Source organism: Seriola lalandi, unplaced genomic scaffold (genome assembly GCF_002814215.2).
Source record: "Seriola lalandi dorsalis isolate HSWRI2012SDOR001 ecotype SW California unplaced genomic scaffold, Sedor1 jcf7180002054297, whole genome shotgun sequence".
NCBI lineage: Eukaryota > Metazoa > Chordata > Actinopteri > Carangiformes > Carangidae > Seriola > Seriola lalandi.
Window position 1 is genome coordinate 248758 of NW_019524850.1, and position 24072 is coordinate 272829.

The window sequence follows — 24072 nt, forward strand, 5'->3', positions numbered from 1 at the left end:
TGTTTCTAACAGGCATCGATTGGTCCTGTCTTCTCTTTCCCTCCTTCCATTGATTGTTGATGCCGCTCTCAGATTACAAGGCAATGTGAGGGCAGGTGATAATACACTACTGTCTGGCTGCGGGAACGTCCCTAATATACGTCCTCTTGTCTCTCTGCTTGTGTCTGTGTTTATGAAAGTCAAACATATTTTGTTTCGACAGAACGTGTTATTTGTTTAGAAATGTTTCATGAATGAATGCATTAATTCATAAGAACGAGTAGCTGTTCATAAATGTGAGCTACTGCGCTTTTGATCACTTTTATCTTATATTATCAATAATTGAACCTAAGCACATCTTTCAGCTGAGAGCACTACTTTTCATTCCATCGTCAACAAATATTTTTGCAGTACACAGCTGGTGACAACTGAAACTGTATCTATGAAAATCCTGCTGCACCTATGATTAAGACTTGCTTTGTTGTTTGGTAGGAATTTCTTAATAGAATGAAATATAAGAAACCCTCGAAACGTACCGCTGAGAGTTCTCATTTTAATCAGAGGTGTACGTGTTAAAGTATGTGTCTACCTTTCTCTCCTCTTCCCTGTGCTGGTATGTTTCAAAGGTCAGTACCTAATTTAGTTTTTAATGAGTGCTTAATTGAAAAAAGCTCTCCGTCTACTTTACAGATGATCTCAGTTAAATATTGCAGTGTTCTTAGGTCAAATCTTTCCATCACTCAACTGGATACAGTGACTGTGTGAACACGAGAGAGATGTGCTGAAAGGTAAAGCCATTCATTTAACACTCACTCTTTTATACACAACTGAATAAATCGTGAAAGGAGAGTAAGGATGCAATAAACTGCTAAAACGGAAACATTTTTCACCCACAAAGAAGCTGTTGATTAAAGGCGTGCACGTTAAAGACTTTAAATGAAAGATCATCATGGTGGGAAGCAACAACCTGCATTAAGCTCATTAAACCCCTGATATTTGTAATTAAATTCAGCATGCCATTGCTCGGCTGTATGCACAGTTTAATAGAGAGCAGTCCCTTTTTCACTGTATGTTGCAGTCACACCGGACGGACAATATTTAAGATTTTTATATTTAATCAGTTCATTAGACAGTTTAAATGTCTCTGTCAATTCAATATAAAATATATTATTGTGAAGCAGTGTCTCTGCTTTGTGCTATAGGCTACAACTGAGCAGTGAGACTGACTTGAGTGCAGCACCACGATTATGCAGCAGCAAAAGTCAGTTTTTATGTGGTGCAAGGAGATCATCACGAGAGGTTAGCTGTCAGACTCAATCTGCGTTTGACTAATGGCGCAGTGGTTTCCAAGATTTGGGCCTGCCTCGTAATGGAGTTCACTGACGATGTGAAGGTGAATGATCCCCATGAGCAGCCACTTGCGGCTTGTCTATCGTTTGTCCTACAATACCTTTGACCGCATTACAAGGAGCGAAAAAAAGAGCATCCGCCCTCCTCTGACAAGCTTATCACGCCTGTAGTTTCGTAACAAGACTGCACCCTTCGTTCTCAGCCGTTTCAGACGTCCAAATCATAAAATATAACAGTAACGCAAAGGATGTGTAACACTGGGATGAATTGCTGCGTTAGATTTGAACAGAAAGGTGGCGATCACTGAACAGTATGAGGATAGATCGCTCCTCCAGCTATAGACAGACCTTGGTTGGTAATATGGTTTATTATGTTGAGAGGCCCTGTCCAAAAGAAATAGCTGCTTGCAGAGCTCATTACTAAAACCTATTTGACATTTATAAGAGTATGTTGGTCCCCTGGGGAATTTGATGTTTTCCTTGCACCACACTGCTCTCTGGGAGCATGTAATTCAGAGACACTGAGGTCTGGAGGCTTTTGAGTGTTTCCTCCCTTTTCCATTTGTCTTTGCACATATTGTCCTCTGCCATAATGGCCAACCAATTATCTCCAGTAAGATAATGAACTCCAACAAAGCATTGCATAGTTAGAGCTGTCAACATATCTTTTAGATCTTTGCGACGTCAATGCTTGTAAGCAGAAAGTAAATAGATACATTTCATTATTTCCTTAATAATATTTAATTTCTCTTTTTGTCTGTAGTGGTTTGTAGTGTTATGTTTCATTCACAAGCAAGCAATTAATCTGGAATTGTGCGCTGTTTGGTCCCTGCTGTTGACCATTTCTCTGGGACTGGATGATGAATTGTTTTATTTCTGCACATAAACACAGGTCTTGTCTCCCAGTGAAGCAGGTAGCCGCAGGAAAGTAGGCGCTCTCCACCTGGATTTATGGACAGTAGCTTTGTGAAAAATAGCACTTGCTTCAAATAAGTGAAGTAAGATCATCGTTTTCCTAAAAGCGGTGAGAACGGAAAAAAAAATTGCGCAAAAGGTAAATCCTTCTTGTTGGTGTTTACGCTGTGTCATGTGGCTGATGGAGCAATACGTTTTTAACTGCTGCCAGGCAGGACAGTGAAATTCATTTGATGCAGCCATTTCAAATTTAGCTGAGATAGATCTGTTTCCCAGCATAGTTGTTTTTAACCTCTGTGCCTCCCTGTTGGGCTTAATGTAGAATGGTCCTGAATCATCAGGGCTGGAGGCTTTTGGATCACAGTGCTTTGTAGTTCCTCTGTCCTCACTGCGCCTGTAGGTGCACAGCTATGCAGGTAGTTAAACACATTTCCAAAACAGGTTGAAGACAGGAGTTGACCTTTTAGGTATTTACTGGAAACCACGAAGACAGTATTGGAACACATTCATTGATAGTGATCACAAATCAGAAAACAATGAGATTCCAGATCGATAGTAAAGCAACAAGGAAACTGGGTTCACAAAAGTACAGACTAGCTGTCAAATTAGCTACACTGTGCTTCATGTCAGGAAGAAACAAAGTATCACCAGTGTAATATCTGATTGGTAGGCAAATAGCTGCCCACGGGCCAGATCTGGCCCTCAAGCAAAAATCACTGGCACCATGACAAAAGCTGAAGTTTTCCATTTTCATATTTTACAAGTTAGGGATGTGTGTGAATTAGTTGACTAAATGATTAAACATTGCTGCCATCGATAGTCGGCACCAGTAATACTTGTCAGTTAAACACATTTTTAATATCTTATTAATGTATAATGCCAGTTAACTGATGCTAATAGCCCCCATTTCTCAATGCTGATGCCTAAATGTTTCAAACAAGCAAGCTGGAAAATGGGAGAGGTGATATCTCACAAAACCAGTGCAGTTTATCAGTATTTTGATCTGGAAAATGAAAATGAGGTTGTATGTAGGCTGTGTCAGAATAAAGTGGCATATATGGAATATCACCTTGTAACATCTTGCACTGCCCCCACATGAAGAGAAAGCGATGCACGGTACCTTGTTCTGCGTTGAGCTGTTATAAAAACACATGTAGCTGGAATGAACTCTAATAAGACGAATGAAATCGATAAATAATATCATCCACGTCATTGAAATGAAATAACTCAACACCTTGATCTGACCATACCGAACCACTGTTTATTGTGTGCATACCAGTTTATTACGTCTCTTGTCTCGTAGATCAACATAAAACATGAGTCATTTTTTGTCAAATAATTATTAACATAATTTGCTGTAACTGTAGTCCTGCCTTACAAATAAATTTACGCTTCTTAAAACAAGAAATCTTTTTTATTCTTTAATGAAATAAACAAAACATGTTGAAAACATGCCTGCAGTGGTAACGCAGCGCCCGTAAAAGATGCCTGTCAGTATTTGCTTGATCACAGATCTGTCAAAATGGCGGATGTAACAATGTCAGTCAAACTGTTTTGCAGTTGTACCAGCAGTAGTTGCTGCTAGCAAAAAGATGTTCAACTGAGAGCAATGCTGGAGCCATTTTCAATCATTAACATTTTAAAATTGATAAGAGACAGCAGTGTCAGCCATGAAAAATTCACCTATTCTAGTTTGTTACATCTTCACAGAATATTATTTAATGTAAAGCTCCTCAAATCACCATACACTAGTACACCATACACACCAGTTTTATCCAAATTCAAGTGAAACAGTTAAATGTAGAAACAGTTTGATGGACAACACGGTTTCTCTGTCTTCTTTCTCTACTGGCTGTATTAGAGCGTGAAGAGGCCAGAGTGTCATCAATTGCTTGTTTCTGCTGACTGTAAAAGACTCCCACAGTCAGCAATCTGTCATGTAAGCAACCACCCATCCCGCTCTTCATCTCACACTCTGGGAAACGGTATGGACCAACAGTAAAGCCCACAGTAGCCTCCACCTTCATTCATATTCAGGTGTGATATGCTCAGAGATGAAAACTTTCAACACAAAAATCCATTTCAGTTACCTTTAATGGCCCTAAAAACATATTTTCTTTACTTGCTACAAGTAATTGGGTTGTACAGAAACAGTGTGTTAATCAATGTTTTCTGGCACATGTATTTCTTTCTTTTTTTTCCACTAGATTTCAGTTTTTTTTCTGTGTGCATTTCTCACTGGATTGAACTAGACAGGGCTCAAAGGTGATGTCCGATGATGTCATAGTGATATCCAAAATACCATCACATTGATATAAAAATCTCTGTCACAGGAATTTCTTATCTTTCTCATTTTGTCAACATCACCCACTTCAAGCTGTTGGTACCTCTTTCAACATAGTTTTTTGAGGGATAAACACAATAAATAATACCTAAATATGATTTTTAACTTAAATTGATGTTAATTGTTCCCTATTTAGCCATTGATATTTCTGATAATAAAAAAATAATAGGGGCTTTAAAGGTCCAGCATGAAGGACTTCAGGTGATTTAGGGGGAAAAGGAATATAACATTCATAATTAGGTTTTCATTAGTGTATAATCACCTGAAACTCATGTTTTTGTTAGCTTAGAATGAGCCCTTCATAGCTACATAGGGAGCTGGTCGTCTTCCACAGAGCCCACCGTGTTGCACCTCCATGTTTCTCCAGTAGCCCCAGAACACTCAAACCAAACGCTGGCTCTAGAGAGGGCTTTTGCATTTTTATGTTACCTGAAGGCTGCTGTAGGTTCTCCTACACGCTTGGAAAGGGAAGGGGGAGGGGAGGGGTATTCAGTTGGTTGCAATTTGCAACCTCACGTTGTTTCAATTTACAATTTGGATGTTCTCAATTGAATTTTTTATAGGTTCTATATTTAATTTATCTTTTCAGTCTTTTGTCATTTGGTATGTCAGTTGGCTTGACTGTCCTTCACAGTGCTACACAAAAATACCTGAGCACCAAGATATTACATGCTACCTAGCTTGAAGAAGCTGCTTTATACATCTCTATGATACTTGTAACAGCTCGTTTGGGAAAGGGAAGCGACATAAAACCAGGTATGAGCAGCAAAACAAAGCTATTTATTCGCAAGCACTCACAGCATTTTGTGATGTTGAAGTCGCTCTTTCCTGCCTGTCAAACATTCTTCACGCAGCTATCTCACATCAAACAGTCCTTTGTGGGTTTGCATGCGTACATTCATCCATCTGTAACTTGTGTGTGTTGTGTTGTCATCTGAAGGCCACTTCTTTAATGTGTTTGCCTGCCTTCTGGCTCCATGTTAAACCCCTGCATTGCAGCACTGCCAGTGGGATTTCAGCAGGCACTGCCCTTTTTTTTTTTTCTGTAACCCTCCATCCTCACAATAGAGAGATTCAATTTGGGCCAGATCCCTCCTGCGTGGAAAGCTCCTCGCTCACACATGCACATCTTCCAGTGTTCATACACTACGCTCCAGAGAGCGCAGGGCAGCTGAGAGCCTCCAAAAGTCTCCTGTAGGCTTCTTTTGCCCCACATGAATCCACCACCCTCCCCTGTCTGAGTGGGAGCAACAATCATGGAGAGCCACGTGTCTTAGAGACAGACACAGACAGAGAAGGAGACAGAGAGAGAGAGAGAGCAAAAGAAAACATGGGATCCTCGGGGGCTCAGTGCTGTCTGAGAAGCTGCACGGTAATCTTGTTAAAGAATGGAAGGGCTCTGTAGTTTGGTGCTGAGTGACTTTTCCAGTTGTTTGGAGTACATGGTCCTCTTCATCAAACAGAGATCAATTGGGGAATAAGAGGCAGCATAAATCACAGAATGCTCTTTCTTTTGGACAGCAGTGTGATTTTTAGCAGTTTGGAATATTAGAAGAAAGCTTTATTTCAGGTCTCTCGCCGCGGACTCATTTAATCAATGAGACAAGCTCACAGTCGTGAAAAGAATCATTAAAAACCAACAGCCTGCACAGCGAGAGCAGTGCTCCAGGATTTTTTTTTGTCACTTCAAATGCTGGGAAACATTTCAACGTCTTGGAACAAGACAAATGAAAAAGATGAGGAATTTGTTCCATTTGTGACAGTGATTGTGATCATATTTTTGATATGACTATTATTGATTTCAGAAGATATTAACTCATAAAGGAATATTGAGCAGCTATTATTCTTGGTTTGTAGCCTATGTCATGGCCGGTCAGGTCAGAAAATTGTATAACTTGATTGTAATGCAGCTTGAAGACCCTGAAAATCTTTATAACATTATGTATTTATGATTAAAGAAGCAGCGATCAGTGTCAAAAAACACCTTCTACTGTAGCTTTATTTAGCACAGTTTAACACTCAGAAATCTTCTTTGTCAGCACTGTGTGGGTTAGGAATGTCAGCAATTGATTATATAATCATATTGTGAAAAAATCAAGGCATTCGATTGTGAAAATTTATATCTGACGGCTGTGTGCCTCATTGCTTCTCGCATGGGCCTGGGCTGCTGCACTGAATGCACTGCATGATAGACAGGAAGCACACAACGTCACGTTCACTGATTGAAAATGAACTACGGATCAAGCTAAAATGGGTGAATAATTCAACAACAACCGTGTGGTAATGATGGCAGAGAGTTCACAACCCAACTCGGCCGCAGAGAGAGTGAGTTTCAATCCTAGCAGACTAAAAAGCCCCATTTGGACATAATTTGGATTTTGGTCAGTAGATAGCAAAATTGTGGAACTTCAACATAAAAGGTGTATGCGAGCTGTGTAAGCTGTAGTTATCCTACCCCGCAATTCCAGCACTAGCAGCCTCGGGGCACATCTGAAAAATATGCACCCAAATGAGCGCCTATGCAAGTAGTAGTTGTATTAGTTTGCCCTCTTATGGACATAATCCGCAAAAATAGATATTTTAATGGTTCAAATTTGTGTTTTTTTTCATTTCTGACAGCGCTCGTGTTGGTGTGTTTGGACCAGATTTGATAAACTATCATACAGCGCTGCCAACTACTTATTTTCAAAGAAAGGTAGCTAAAGCCTGCTTGACAAGTCACTAGATGTCAGTGAAAGCTGGACAAACAGTGGGGGTTGATCTTTGGTTGTTTAAGCACATTTAGGACTGAATGTGCTGCTGCTCCCACCCACTCACTGAACACAGTCAGCCCAGGAGCCACAGCCACACAAGAGCACATTCCCTGAAAAATATTAGCCACTAGATTTGTCACTCGCTGCTTTGTTGGAAAATTTTTTTTGCTAAAGGCTCATAAAAGTCGCCAGATCTACAAGAAAATTACCAATTTGGCAACAATGCCACTATCTGCCATCAAATGTAGCTGAAGCCTGAAAGGTGCATAGAAAGTGCGCATGCATCATCCTTTTCCAACTGAGTCGCACCCACATCAAACCAATGTAAGAAGAGCTTAGAAAACAGTATGAAAGACAGAAATCTGTCATGTGAAATAACCAAAATAGCTCAAACTTCACCAGAAAAGTGTTTTCATGTAGGATCCCATTACTTATAGTAAGAAGTTGATTAAGAAAATACGTTTTAAGGGCTTTTAAAGATCAGGCTAAGACAACTACTAGCGGTCAGCCAAAAAGATTTTGTTGGTCTGCTGAAAACTGTGCAAGATATAATCTTATATCACAACAAGACATAATTTCAATATATCTCTAGCAATATGTCAAACAAGGTTCAAACTTGTGATGCTGATGAGCTGTTGCAGTGTTTTCAGAGGCATGTTGGAGCGTAATTAAAAACAATTACCTGCAGTAAATGTGAAAATCATCCTAAAAGTCTGAATTCTTTCTCCTCCAGTAACACCTTCAACCTGACCTTTAGTGATCTGGCTTATCAAAGTTCAATTTGAAATGACTCCACTGCCAGCATGGTTCACTGATGCTGACCTGTAATGGAAACCAAAGGACAGAGTCTTCATTAGATTCTTTTTACCTCTGCATAGTCTGGTCCCTAGGGGACATAAATAGGTGTGGGAAAGATCCAATTATGTTCACCAAGAGGCAATTCCCTTTAACGTGATTGTTTCTAAGAATCTGCACATCAGGGCCCGTCGCTACTGTCAGACAGCCAATTTGTGATCTTTCAAGATTTTCTCTTTTTTTTTTTTGATTGAGATTTGACCTTATATTTGTCCTCATGGGATAACGTTTATTTCCACTTTGAGATTATGGTGTTATATAAGCATGTAATTGACAATTCTCCTTTACATTAGGGTTTGAGATTCAAATCAGGCTTGATTGAGTGTTTTTGTTTTCAGATTTTGAATTCAGCCCTTGTCATTTGACCTTTCTATGTGAAACAAAGAAAATGCCACGTGTATTTTTGGAGTTCTACAATGTGAAGCAGTGTTGAAGCTTTTCTCCTCCCTGTCACTGCAGGCCTTCAGCTAGCTGCAAACAACTCACTTTGACAGTTTCATAGTGTTTCTATGAGGACTGCAGGTACTTCATTGTGTAATAACCTAAAGAATTCCCTGGTCTAGTCTCCTCTGTGTACCATGAAATTATTCCTTGGTGTAGTGCTGATATTTTTCATCAGCCGTCTTGTTGTCTAGAAATCTTTTGAGTTGGGTGTGTTCACATTAAAAGGTCACCAGCACAAGGTATAGAAAATGATTTCTCTTAGTATCTTAACAATGTTTGTTTTCAGCATAGATTTTATGGTACCCGCGGGTCAAAATGATGGATTGATCTCTTGGGTGTTACTTAAAAAGCTAGTTCAGTGAGAAATTGAAGTCTTTGACCATGTTTAGAAAAGTAAAATCTAGAATTCACAGAAGAAAAGCTGTTCTGGTGATGGCAGATTTAAACAGTTTTCCTTCACTGAAGTGCACAAATTGAAGATGGTTATCTCTCCCTGTGGATGTCATTCATGATACAATTACAATAAGGCAATTAAGTCCAGTGAGTCATGAAATTGATTGTTTTGCCAAAATAGTCGAAGGAAATTGGGCCACAAATAGAATATCCTCAAAGGTCTGTAGAAGAGCCCAGATGGAATTTCACTGATCATAAAAGTTTTTCAAGTCTCTCATCGGCAAATTGTGATCCGCAAGCGTGGTGCTACGAAAGGGACTCAGATCTGGTTGTTGTAGCTTAAAGGAAAAGGTAGACATATGGGGAAGCACTCTTCTTTGCTCTCTTGTTGAGAGTTAGAATTGAAGTCTCTGAAGTTTGTCCTATAAATATGAAGCTACAGCCAAGATAAAAATGTTTTAGCACTGTCGCCTCACAGCAAGAAGGTTCAGGGTTCGAAGTTTGCATGTTCTTGTGCCAGCGTGGGTTTCCTCCAGCTTCTAGACATGCAGGTTGGATTAATTAGCAACTCTAAATTGCCCATAGGTATGAATGTGAATGTGAAAGGTTGTTTATCTCTATATGTCAGCCTTGTAAGAGACTGGCGACCTGTCCAGGGTGTACCTCGCCCTCGCCCAGGATAAGTGGTACGGCTAATGAATGAATGAATGCTAAGCTTTAGAAGTACAGGAAGGGCCAGGCTAGCAAGGCTAGCTGTTTCCCCCTTTTTACAGTCTGTGTGCTAAGCTAAGATAAGCGCCATCTGGCTATAGCTTCATATTTAGCGTTCAGACATAGTAGTGTATCAATCTGCTCTTGAAATTCCTGGCAAGAAAGTGACTAAGCATATATCCCAAAATGTCAAACCATACTATTAACCATACCAATAACATTAGTTGGTATTTGTGTTGGAGTACATGTCAGGCTGACTAAGATCAGTTAAGTCAGGGTCAAGGTCAAGGTCAGTTGAGCACTGCACTTAATATCTTGCTATGAGAGGACTTTCACAAATCTCTATTTGGCTGATTTTGTTTTCCTAAAATTCTGTGTTGCTTGGTTCGCTGTCTAATATTTGTGCAACAGTATCCATTTGGTGTTGTTGTGAAAACCTGCTTGTTTTTATCAATAAAACACCTCTTTGCTAAAATATTTATAAATGACTCATGAAATCATCTTTAGAGGTTAACCCTGGAAACAACTGTTTAGTTTAGTGGTTGACCCAGGTGTGAACTTTACTTGGCGGTGTAGAAAGCTGTCTCAGGTATTGCATGTTGATTCACAGCTATTTTTCAAAGAGAGTCATTAGGACACGGTAATGACAATGAATTAATTCAATAACTGGTGAGCCATCATGTGCAACGGATAGCTGCCAGTGATAATTCATTCGTCCTGCAGCTTTGTGGATCAAAACAGTTGGCTCCAGGCATATATCAGCTTGTTTATGTGAGAGGGAGACAGCTATCAATATTCTTCCCCTGGCTCTAAATGATTTTTGCTTTATTGTGCAAATCGAAAGTTTTCATTTGTTTTTACCCATAATTAATACTTTTAATTCAGGGGTGCTAATCACACTATATGTTTGTGGAATGTCATTTAATGCAATAGATTATCTTGAAATGATGCACACACCAGGCTCACTACTTTCAAATCAGTCAAACTATGTACATTTACATAATTTAAGAGGATTGAGGTTCAGCAAAAGTTTGAAATCAACACTAAATTTACCAAATTTCTCGCTGGGTTTTCAGTGAAATCAATGATGAAGATACAATACAGGTGTTTCTTTGACTCACAGAGTGAACTAAGCCGTCTCTGAGTTCACGTAATGTCTTTCTCTTTCAGGGTTTCTGACTGACAACATTCCCACTGTGATTACCTCCTGCCACTTTTCAAGATTCAAGATTCTGGCTGTAAGTATGTATGTGTATGAAGGCTCTGAGGCTGCTACTGTGAACTTAAAGACTGTGAGATAGAGAGAGACAAAAAAGGGGGGAGGAGGAGCAGGAGATTCTTCATCAGAGCAGTCCAGTGTCATTGCTGTGACCGTCCTTTTTAAAAGGAGACAGATCACTGCACATTGTTACATGCCTCCATCCTCTGCAGCTCCCCTCTCAGAAATATCATCCATTCCTCGTCATTTCAGAAATCGAGCCTTCCTCTGCGCCCTTGCTGTCCACTGAAGGCATGGCCCAGATGGCAGACTGCCCATGGCTGGATGCTTTCTGAAACTGTCCCATAATATAGCACTCTGATGGGCTATGGGGTAAAGCACTAATTGACCTGAAAAGAAAAGTGTTGATTATCATTAATTGTGTGGTTAGAATTGGGTTAGTTATTGTTTATACCAAATTATTTCATATTTTTAGGCTACACATGATTCCAAATAAATAAATCAGTAGAGCCTAACCCTCCAGTCTATGTAAATAGATCTGAGCCTTGCGTAATCACATGTTTAGACTCCACTAGATGTCAGCATGAAACATTGTGTGTTGGGTTTTCCCCGCTCCCCCATCTGTTTTTAAAAAAGCCTTGCATGTGCCGGGGGGAGGAGGGGGCCCACTGCAGTGTGTAGTGAACAGGAAAGGCGTGGTGAAGATGAAGGTGCAGCCCACTGTGAGCGAGCATGATTTACTGTAGGATCGGCTCTTTGTGCGCCAGTCTCCAGAATACCCTGTACACTCCAGCACTCAGCTGATTAATCAGAGTCATTTCCATGAGTGATGGAAGCTCCAGTGCTTCAGGGGCTACAGAAAGCTAATAAACCCCAGCGGAAAACAGCCACGCCTGGAAGGACGGTTTCTGGCTGCTGCTTTTATACCGGCTCTGTTAGTACAACCATCTGCCATTATTCAGCCCTCGCTGCCCTGTGTCAGCCTTATCGTTATTAACATTGATCAGCTCAATATCACTGAATGAAAATTCATACCCCGGGGACCAGTGGTGCACAATTAGTTGTCTGAATATGCAGCAGTGTTAGAGAATGTAGCTTTTACTAAATGTAACATGTTACTATAATATATTGTTGAAATATGTTTTTTTTTCCAGAGCAACTGGAGAGACACACATAAATTCAGCCTTATCTCTGGGTGAGTGAGGCACCACAGATGAATAAGACAAAAAATAGTCCTTCTATTCCATCAAGATAAAACTTTACATGATGAATAAGAACTGAAACACCTTATATATTTATAAAAATTTTAAAACCAGCATTAACAGATTTTAGGCAACTTGTGAAACAAAGGAAACCAGTTATAAACTGACATTTTATCACAAGTTGATATGGCAAACATATTGGTTGCTTATTTGTAAATGATTGCTTATTTAGACACCTAGCAGATATGAAGTAACATTAGTGTTGATTCTGTTCACCTGGCAAATGTAAGTCCAATATTCACTCTCCTTTTAGCTCTGTTTTGGTCTCTACATGCTTTAGTGTGCCATGCTCTGTTCACCAGCTAGTCGCTAGACTAAATAGATAAAGGCAATGAGAGAAAGATTTTTTAATTTATGATTTACACAGCAGCATATTCCGTGTAATTAAACATCTCAAAATCTTTACATTTTATGTGAAATATTTTAAAATAATATCACAGAAATCAACTGCTTCTTTTTAAAACACAGAGAGAGAGAGAGAGATGGCTTTACACACAACTGTTAGCATTGTTTCCATGATCAATTCATCAATCATGAAAACAGTGTAGTTTAGGATATCTCCACAGACCAAGCGACCAAAGATATTCAGTTTACTGTCATTAGCACATTCTAACATTTGTAAAGCAGGAACCATCAAGTGTTTGACATGTTTGCCTCAGAGATGACTGAAACGATTAATCCATAATCAAATTACTTTTCTGTCGATTACATGACTAAATATTTCACAATGCTTATACATCATTTTAAGAAAATCACCTTCCTTGGTGCAGAAAGAATCTGTTTCATGTTTGCATCTGGTGATATAATGATGTAGAATATGAAAAGTTGAATGTATTGATTTGTACATTGAAACTACACTTTTTATTGAAATTGATATTCGTTCAAAATTTACCAGTTGGTTTAAATTAAATTAAATTAAATTAAATTGCAGTATCAGTTGCAGCAACATGATTTTGGCCTTTTCTTAGCAGCAGTGTGAAGAAACATTATGGAAACATTGCTCTAGCAGAGAGGTTCCCCACTCACTCTGCCAGATCTAAAAATGGGCCAACACAATAAAACACAAAGTAGTGCATTGTTGCATCTCCTCACATCTGCAACACTGCATCCCAAGACAGACACAGAACCAGATCTAATCCGTGACTGCCAGCCACAGCATTGTATATTTACCCCACATACATGAAGGCAGCAGTCACCAAAGAGAATTTGAGATTGGGGGGAGCAGCAACAACACTTCACTGCTTCATGTTTAAAGCCATCGCAGACATAAATCTTGAGACTTCACTTGATACAGAGAAACGCCAGATGCTGTCATATGTTTGTGTGTGTGCTGTATCTTTTTTTATGCAAATGTAGGGTGTTTTTTTTTTTTGGCTCTTGTGCAGTGAAAAAAAAGCATCAGTCTTTTTTCTTAGTCATCCTTCCTATTTTCATATTTTCCTGTTTTCCTGTTGAGCTTCTGTTGAAAATCGCAGCTGTCTCAGAAACACAGTTACCCCTGTTTGAGACAGCTGTGTGACTTTAATCATTGCACAGAAAAAACACGTGGCATTACATGTGATTTTTGTGGAAAAAGCTGGGTAGGGCAACGCATTTTAATGGCTTCCCATAGTCATTGACTGAACGGCTTTAACACATGTCTGTAAGCTCCGTGCAGTTAGTCTCCACAACACGCATGCCTTATTAAATATGTATTCTAAGTTGCACTGAATCTCTCTAGAGCCTTGGCCTGTTTAGTTCAAAGTAAGGTCTGATGGAGTGGGCTTTTTTTTTTTCTTACTTTTTACTATTATGCTCATTATTACGAGATTATTAGTGTGTGGTGTCTGGTGTAGCAGCAATATTCAGCAGTACAAAACCATGATGAGAGCATTCATACTGTGTCCCATGTCTCGTGGGACAGTTGCCAGTGTTGCTCACCATGGTTTACCCCAGCATGCTATGAATCCTGGTTGGATCAATATCCTGTTCCCACTCAGACAGTGAATCAGTCCTGCCTGGGTCTCAGGGCATCGGGCTGTAAGATATCTCTTACAATGTGGAAAAGGGTGCTCAAAGGAGTACAGGGTTCACTAGCTCTCATAGATTCAATAGCAAGGCCTAAATGTCATTATATGTCGATGAGGAGGAAATAGAAAAAAATTGTGCTTCATTTAGTCCGAATTGCAGTGGAGGGCTGCCATTTTACTTTCACCCTATACACAAAACAATATGGAGGCAGAGAGCTACAGGAAGAGATTAAACAGCCACCCTCTGGGTTTGGATTCGCTTCTGTGATCCTAAACTGATGTTCTGTATTTTTTTTTCTTATTGTTAACAAATCCTGTGAAAAGACCAAAACTAACAATGAATTGATCCTGCAAACAAGTGTTGTCTGTGTAGCCAAAGCCTGGCTTAGTTTATTCCTCTGTGCCTTAGAGTGCAGTTTTATCCAAAAACAAAAACACATCAGTGAGCCACACCGTTTCACCGGGTGACATGGTCCCTCATTATGACAAACTGTATTCTGTTTATTTTGAATCAATCCACTGTCCTGTCCACTGCATTCTCCCGCTGCTGTAAATACTCACTCGGATCAAATGTGTATCCATCCACGGGTTAAAGTAGTCCCCAACAAACACATAACTTACTCCTGTCTGAATAACATTTGTTAAAATCTTCAATGCCCTGTTTTTTAGGATCTTACTTAATCATTTTTGAAAATGAAACTATGTATTTGTGACCAGTTATTAAAGCTTTATGTCACAGGCTTGGGGCTGGGAACCACAGACTTGTGAGGGAGTTGAGAAGGTGTTGAGAGGTGGACTAATACAATGTTGGTCTTTACATGGGATTCTTTGACAATAAGAAAAATACAGAATAACACCTAACCTTTTCTGTGACCTTGTACACTTTAACCACACAGCAAACCTTATGTGAAGATATAAAGTGTATAACAAGATATACAATGCTGTGCTTGTGTCATTTTTCTTCATGTGTGTGTATTGCGAGGGCAACTTCATCTCCCATAATTATCAGATCACTTCTAATTCAGAACCAGCAACCACACATTACTGCCTGGACCCAATGCTGAGAAATGGTATTGCTACAGACAGGGAACAAATTGCAATCCTCTCTCTCTAGTTATGTGTTTTGAAATTGCAAAAAGCCATCTCTCTCTTCTCTCTCTTCTCCCCTCCATTTTTACTGATTGAGACCTTATTGATTTCTGGTTCAAGTGCTCATTGCTAGCCAATAAGGAGGGTGATTCACTTAGGGGACGATGAGAATTCTTGGTGACACACACTAATACCCTAGGGCTCCAAACTGTCTGGTTCAGCGTTGGTGTTAAGCAAAAGAGTGCGTCACGTCATGTCATTAAACAAGCAGATTTACACAGTAATGTGCCTGCTATGAGGGGAAAAAAGCAGTATGAGCTAAGGGGTCTGGGTGGCATCGCTGATGATTTAGCAGTTGAAGTATTTATACTATGAATATTTTTTTCTTCTTTTAAGCCATTTTGAGATTTTAGTGACAGGACCGTATCCCACTCAGAAGCTTATATAAAGCAGCGTGAAAAAGAGAAACTTTGTTGGTCTTAAATCACACTAAAAACCTTCATATATTTATACATAGATACAGTGATATATACCCTGCAGATATTTATGCCGTTGTCACAGGATTAAAATCTTCCTTGATGACAGTGGGAGTGGTGCAAGTCCAAAGACATAATTCAGATAAATGGATAGAGATGGCAAGAGAGAGAGAGAGACTCAGCAGCAGACTACTGCTGCGGTAAGCACACAGCAAATGACATGCTTCTTCTTCTCTTTGTCCTATTATCTAGAGGTCTCATCTACAGTGTGTCATTTTCGTTTTACTTATTTACATCCACTCTTTTTTCCATGCAGTTGCAGCCTTGTAAGCTCAGGAACATATCAGAGCCCTGTGGAAGCAGCAGTGCTGTTTGATCGAGGGCACGGGTGCCAGTCGGACACTAGAGCATATGGATGCTTTTGGATTTGCCCTTATGTGGTGGACTAGGGCACAGATTGCTGCATGCAGCACCTTGTGAGCAGCGTCGCAAATCAGCCGGCCGAGCAGTGAGTGCCGGAGCGGAGGGGATGGAGATGGAAGATGGAGAGAAAGCGAGGGGAAGGGAGAGGGAAAAGGAGGGGAGGGGGATCCTTCCAGTGAAAGAGACAGAAATAGTGGAGAGAGGGAGAGGAGGAGGGGATTGAGAGAAACAGAGGTGGGGGTAGTCACAGAGAGAACGAGTGAGCATGTGTGTATGTATGCGAGTGTGTGTATGGGAGAACAAGTAGTGCTGCAGTGGAAACAGTGCGAGGAGGACTGCAGTTTCTGTTGCTGATGGGAGAGCGGTCGAGGGACGGTATTAAGGCACTGTAACATTAACCCTAAGTGCCTCTTTGGTGAATGGGTTAGCCTGTTGTGGAGAACACGATTACGGAATTACGGTAGCGCTGGTAAGGGTGTATTTCAACTCTCCTCTCAGCATTGCTTGAACACTTCCTTTAAGGAATTAAGAACACAGTTGTAGGCATGTACAGTGGTGGTTGTTGCTGTAGTTAAGGATTCTTAGAGACTGCATCTGACTTTCCTTTTTTGTTGGTTTTTACCACAATGCAGTGTAGGTGCTGTGTGCATGTTACTTCCTGGTGCATGTGGTCCAAACTTTACTCAAAGCTAATTCATAGGCTTCGTGATAGGAAATACTGCACATCCTTCGGGTCCTGATGTTCCCCCTCGATCCAGCTATGGACCTTGTCTTCACGCAGTTTGTATGCAATCTGTTATGATTTCACATCAGGGACTGTTGCATGGATATTTAGAAGGGGGGTTGGTGGTGGTGTAGCTCTGTATCTAGATTATTCTCATTGATCATGCTTCATTTAGCTTGCCTGGTGGGTGTAGCACTTCTGTCCTGGAGAATGTCCAGGAGGCTGCCCTGCTGACAGATGCTCTTCTTACCCCTGTAGCTACACCGGCATCTCTCACAACCTCCCTGAGCACCAGGAAACAGCCAAGTGGAGCCAAAAAAACAGCACACTACACTAAAATACCTCAGGTCTGCTGTATTGTATCCACAATGTAACAAAACAGACACAAGACACAAAGCTCTTTATCTTTTGAGACAGAGTAGTCAGACATGAAGAGAGGCTGACAGTTGTGCTGAGGAGTATGGAGAGTAGAGGGGTGGGGATTTTATAAAGTGCTGCAGGATGCTCTTTTTTTTCCTGCTATCTCTCATGGGACATATATCACAGGCAGCACTGAGGTAACAGTACCAAGGACAAAACCTATCTTTGGCTACCTCTTACCGCCTAATGCTGACTCTTGCACTTCTGAATCAGACCCATCATTAGTACAGCAGAGTTTTTATTAGATCAAATTTAATTCAAAATCATGATAACAGACTAACTGTATAAAACTAGGGTATTATTTTTAAGTGTTATTGAGAGCCTGAAGATTTTTAGCCTGATATGAACCTCTGTGGTTTCAAAACAAATCCAAATATAACCCAATTTTAAAATTATACACAAAGAGAAATCATCAGTTCACTCAGCTACGTGTCCTGAAGTCACTTCTTCAAATACGAACCAGGGTTATTCTTTCCCCAGAGTCTCTGGTGTGGTAATTATCAAGGACAGTCAATGGCTTTTATTTGGAGAGGTCATGTGATCACTCAGGTTTCAGAAGTATAGTAAACAAACACAGTGTTGAGGATGTGAGGGGATCATATGATATGTACTGTATGTTCAGCTGGGTATATACTGTACCTGCGTACATGTTTACTTCTCCAATATCCGGGAAGCAGGGGACTGTTTGATACTGAGCATGCTCTGAAGGTTCTTTTTTTGTCAGGCTCTAAAACATTCAGACAGGCTCATTAAGTCTGTACCTCAGGCTGCCGCTCCCAGTGGCTCTCACACTGAGAAATACTCTCCGAGTTTCTCATACATAACCAGAAAAATGAGAGGATGCTTTGAAGTTCACCAATCTTATTTCTTTTTCCTGTTTCCTCCTTCCAAGAGGCCAGCTGGTGCCCAAATGCTGGAACTGCTCAAAGAAGAAGGAGAAAAAGAAAAGAGGCTTATTCTCAGTGTGTGGTCTTCTAGATTGCGTTTCCTGAGTGGGTGCGCCCTCTTGCACCCACATCACCCTTGTTTTCCTGCTTTCTGCTGCTTCATTAGGTTGAAATATTTGCTCTCAGCTTATATTTCAATGTATTCCACAAGCAGAAGTATGTTCAAAATGACAAAGCCAACCCATACTGGACCCTGAGAATGAGTCAGTGATTTTCCCTCTGACACATTAGCACAACTATCTCAGCTGCTGCCAGCTTCTCACTCCAGGTGAGAGCTGAGCTTTCCCAGTCCTGGCCCCAGCCCATGCAATGGTGTGTTGCTGGCAGACGATAGCAGAGAGCTTCAGTGTTAAACGGTCAGACGCTATCACCAGACTCAGCACCTTGCTGTGCTGACGGGGCATGTTCTTCACTTTTTAATCTTTAGAAGGAGGAAAACGTGCCAGTTTTTATTGTGGAGGAGAGGATTTGTGATGGTCAGAGAGCATAACATAGAGCAGAGTAACACTTTGCTGTGGAGAATGTGAAATGATTTTCAGTGTGTTTCATCATACTGGAGAAAAACCTTTGAGTTTACGCAGTGATTTTCTTTATAGGAAGTTACACATAAGGTTAGTAGTTGGTTTAAAGGGAAAGTTTGACATTTTGGGAAAGAGCCTCTGACACGGGGTTGGATGAGAAGATTGACACCACCCTCATGTCTGTACAGTAAATACGAAGCTACAACCAGCAGCCAGTTACCTTAGCATAAAGACTCCTAACAAGGGGAAGCAGTTAGCCTTTCTCTGTCCAGTTGTAACAGAATCTGCTCACCAGAACCTCTAAAGCTCACTAATTAACACGTTACAACTCTTTTTTTTTTTTTTAAATCCATACAAAAACCAAAGTGTAAAAACAATTCACCATTTTCTATGGGCTCATGTCCCTGTAAAACCATGAATTGTTGTTTTTACACTTTGGCTTTTGTATGGATTATACAAATGAGATGAACCATGTTAATTAGTGAGCTTTAGAGGTGCTGTAAGGTGGACTTTGTTTCCATCGGTCAGAGCCAAGCTAGCTGTTTCCACTCTTTGTGCTAAGCTACTAATTATTTTTCTTGATTAATTGGTTAGTCAATGAAATTAAAAGAAAAAAAAAGAGTAGTGAAAAAAAGCATTTGACAACTTCCCAGAGCCCAAAGTGCCCATCTTACATTGCTTGTTTTGTTCCACTTGCTGAAAACCAAAACAGAAGCAAATTACATTTACTGTTATGTATGATGAAGACAAGAGGCAAATCTTCATTTATGAGAAGCTGGAACCAGCAAATATTTTGCATTTTTTCATTTCAGTAACTGAAACATTGAATATTTTTCTTTTGATCGACTAATCGATTCATTGACTAATCATTGCGACTTTAAAGCTGAGCTAACTGGCTGCTGGTTTATCTTAAATTAAATAGACAGACATTAGATTAGTATTGATTTTCTCATCTATGCTACACCAATGTCAAACTATTCCTTTATTGCAATCATAATGAATGGGTCTGGGTGATTTTCTAACTTGAAAAGTGATTTCATAGTCTCTCACTCGCTACATATTTTCTTTTTAGAACAAGAATGTCTGTGGCCTATCTGCAGTTATGCAGAAGCCCCCTCCTCTTTCTCCTCACAGCCTTACATGCAGATTGGGTCACTATCTCTGTGACAAAATGATTAATCGACCTATCAGGGGACAGGGAGAGGGGTTGTGCTGAGGTGGAGAGGGAGGATGTATGGCAACTGGCTGTAAATGATCCCTGCAGCTCCTCGCTCAGCATTCAAACCCCAGCGCCTCCCACCTCCTTTTCAAGGACCCCTCCTGATAATAGCTGAGTCACATTCAGCTGCAGGTGAGAATAAGCATTGTTTTATCTACACAAGCAGGTTTTGTAAATGAGCCTCTCTGGACCGCCCTTTGGGTCAGCACACAATGACATATATGAGGGAGAGGCTTTTCTCTAATTCTCCTCAGCGAGATGATTTTGACATCCTTATCTCAGTCGCTGCCCCCAGATCAGCAGTGACACCAGCAGGATTTCCTGATGCATTTTGTTGACATAAAAGTGTAATTGACATGTTGACGTCTGTGATTGATTGTCAGTGTCTTTTCTTGTGGATGCTTGTATTATTTATCTTTGCATTCAGAGCATTTGCAGCCCCGGCGCTAAACTCAGGGCTCTGATGCCTCTGTAAAGGTCCTGTCTGGGACAGTTGCATAAGCAGTTGTGCTGACTGCGTTGCAGATCAGTTGTGAGTCAGATCTGAGTGAATGTGTAAATGTCATTCACTCTGTTGTTTGTTGGTACAGAGTAAAGGTTATCGACGCAGTGATGACCTGGAAAAAGATTTTATCAGTTCACCTCAGGAAGAAAGAAATAGTGGTTCATGAAGTAAACTTTGTTTGTTGTTGTAAGCTTCGTCCTAAGCCATCATTAACTGTAGGCTCTTATTGCATTAGACTGTATGTGCAACACCCAAACAAGAGGGCGTACTGCACACATCTTCATCATGCAGTCAGTGCGTTGTAAGTCGACTTTCCTGTTTTAATCACTGTCAAATAAAATTGCACCACCTCTGACAGTGGCTTGGCACACTCCCACTGATGCCTTGTGGCAGGAGACTCAAAGGTTCATGGTCAAGAGTTTCAGAATCTGGCTCTGGCACATATTTCACAGCATGCGCTTCATTTTCAGGTTTGCCAGAGCTTTTGTCAGTCTCTTGGCTCTCTACCATGAAATGACAAAAGGAGGGTGCGTTTTGCAACTACAGTAGCCTACCTTGCAGAAATCCGTCTCTGCCACGTACTTAGCATTTATCTGACTGTGCATGACAGCTGAAATCTGTTCAGCTGCAGGACTGTACACTGACTCTATGTGCGCAAATGATGACGGAGAGATACAGGGCTTCTTGCACACAGGATATCTTTATGCAACATAGCTCAGAAAATGGCAATGAAAGATGCAACTAGAGGCAGCTGTAAAGACTACAATGTGAATGAAGTGATGCTGTATAGTCACTGGCACCTCTTAGTTCAATATTTCGATTTTCATTCAGGCAAAGACCTCACAGCGTTTTGTGAAAGTTTTATCAGTTATGAGCTCATTTAATGAATAATAGCAGGAATGACAATTGCCGCCATTCTATAATAATAAGGATAATGAATTATTCTGCTTATACAGCTGAATGTACTCTTAGGTTCAGCTCAGACCAAGTTCCACACAGTATCTCATCCTTCAGTGGTAAATAAGACGCAATGCAGCCATCAGTATCCCCCCTGTAATCCTATTAAACCTTGGCCAAAATGAGACCATTATGACTGTGGGAGCCCCAAGTCCATTTCAACAGGGGTGAATTACCATAGAGTAGCAAGAGTTCAGGAACAAAGCTGCACATTATCTCTAATTGAAACAACTCCACCATCTCAGCTCAGCTTTCTGACTACAGTAATGCTCTGTCTGATGGATCTAATAAAATACTATGCCCCTTGTTCTCTAAATGTTCCAGTACACATTTTCAGCTGAAATCGAGTCCAGACAGATCAGAGGTCAGCTGTGACTCAGAGGAGGCCGAGCCAGTATTCTCTTCCCGTCTGATCAAATGTGTTTTTCATAAATTCCGGATGCATGTGATGCCTTTGAACAATTATCCTTTATATCATACCCTCGATATCTTACGCAACTTGGCGCATACCTAAAATAGCTCAATGAGATTTGGATGAAATGAAAGACTCACTCAGCATGAAAAGTAAAAATACAAAATTAGAGCACACATGCACATGCAACCTCTCAAAAAGAGATAATCTGTCCCCCGGTGAAAGGAATATCACTTTGCATAAAGTTTGCTTTTGGGCCTAAATCTGAAATTATCAAATTAAGAGTGCCTTTAGTTCTTGTTGTACATTTTTTTAAATAACCCAACCCATTTTACTGTAGCAATCACATTAGTGAGACTTGGAGGAAATGAAGCTGCACGGCTAGTTCAGCTGGAGGCCAAGCACTCCACCCACCCACACATAACCCATAATGTCACAGATGGTAGGGGCCTCAGTGGGGGCTGAATGATTTCACTGGGGTCACATTATTCAGATTGCTTTGTATCTTCGAGGGCCCTGGTGGTCTGGTGGCCTGTGACAACCAAGCAGCCGTGGCTGTTGTTTCTTTTTGAATACAACAACCTTTCACAATGGCTAATATTCAATACTTAATTTGCCGCCCCACTGCTCCTGACTGTTGCCCTGAGCTGTCGTCACATGACCTTATATTCGTTTTTCTCTCCCTTTACAGGAGCCATTTTGAAAGTGTGTGACAAGACTTTTACATGATTTTGAATTATGTGCTTCATTTAATTAGGGACAAAATGGACAAAAATTTATGTTCAGATTTAAACGCACACACATGTTCATGAATACACACATGCACACGCACACACACACACATATATATATATATATATATATATATAGATCAGCCATTGGCAGACAGCTGTGCAAACTAGTAAAGAGGCAAGTTGTCAGGGCTGGGGAAAAACAAAGGACTTGGCCGTCTGGATGTAGATTGTTAATTAATTGCTGTTCAGGGTACTTGTTGTTGTGTAATGAAACAGCTGCATGACTTTAGCTCTCTCCTTAGGTTGTTTTCTGTTGGATCTGACCTGGGTGCTAATAAGCCCTTATTAAACACAAAATCTCACACATGGAGACAGCTTTTCTGTAAGCTGGGGTTTCCCATCACTGGGGAGGGTGTCACACGCATGTGGTCAGTGGGTCAGAACACACATGACGTCAGATAAGGAAGTGGCATTTCTCAGTCATGTATGGCATGATACAGCAAAGAGATATAGAAACTATCATTAGAGTTTGACAGGTGTAGGATAATTAAGTAAGAGCACTTAGCCTCAAGGCATATTTGTTTTTCTAAATGACTCATATTTTTCTCTAATGATGATAAAGACAACATATGATGTGATAATCTATTAGTGTGCGTGTGTGTGTGTGTGTGTGTACTTATATTTTACAAATACACTTACATATTCCATAAAACATATGCAGTTCAGCCCCTTAAATATACTGCAAAGAGCACACCCAGAGCTAAAGGGGCTAAAACGTCAAACAGCATCCCCAGGTCAAGCCTTGCTGGGGAACTGTGTTGCATCTCTCTCCCCCTTGATTCTCCACAGTCTGTAGTAAAAGCACAAAAATGACCCTAAAATACAAAAGAAAAAAGTGTTATATACATAGAATCAATATAAAAGTCATCATCTCTTATTAGTCTTATTTATAGAATCTTAAACAGAAAGCGTGAAGGAGAAGGTGCAGATTATAAGAAGTAGCTATTTTAGGGAAGAAGATATTAGCCATAATTTTTTCATTTCCATTGTGTTGCAATGAAGCTTTTTCTGATTCTGCTTATATAAATTCAATTAAAATTTGATATGTGTTTTTCTCTTTTTTTACAATTTGAAGTACTTGTTTAATTCATTTGAACACACTGGATGTGTTCCAAAAAAAAATCAACAACAAACAAAACAGCCTCTCTCACTTTCAAATGATTTCTTCTCCAGAGTAGTGATTTTTTTTTACTAATACTGAAGATGCTTTCCTTCACCTTCATGCTTCTCGGCTGTTGTAGACATGTTTAACCTTTATGTACCGCAGTTAATTTTCAGTAAAACTGCCTTGTTAGTACGTGAGATTTCTATATGCATTCTGTTTGTGCAAAGATAAAAGTGCTTGATCCCCA

General features: G+C 40.3%; 1 protein-coding gene across 4 annotated transcripts in view; it reads left to right on the forward strand.

The window, feature by feature from the left end:
- Positions 1–24072, forward strand: part of LOC111654988 (synaptotagmin-2-like) — a 59633-nt gene that overhangs the window by 15694 nt on the left and 19867 nt on the right. For 2 of the 4 annotated variants that reach the window (XM_023406194.2, XM_023406197.2), the window contains exon 3: positions 10914–10981. The gene's annotated coding sequence lies outside the window, so the exon portion shown is untranslated. Of the gene's footprint in view, positions 1–10913; positions 10982–12116; positions 12158–16529; positions 16691–24072 lie in introns of those variants that run through there. The other 2 variants (XM_023406195.2, XM_023406196.2) reach the window with 2 other exon arrangements.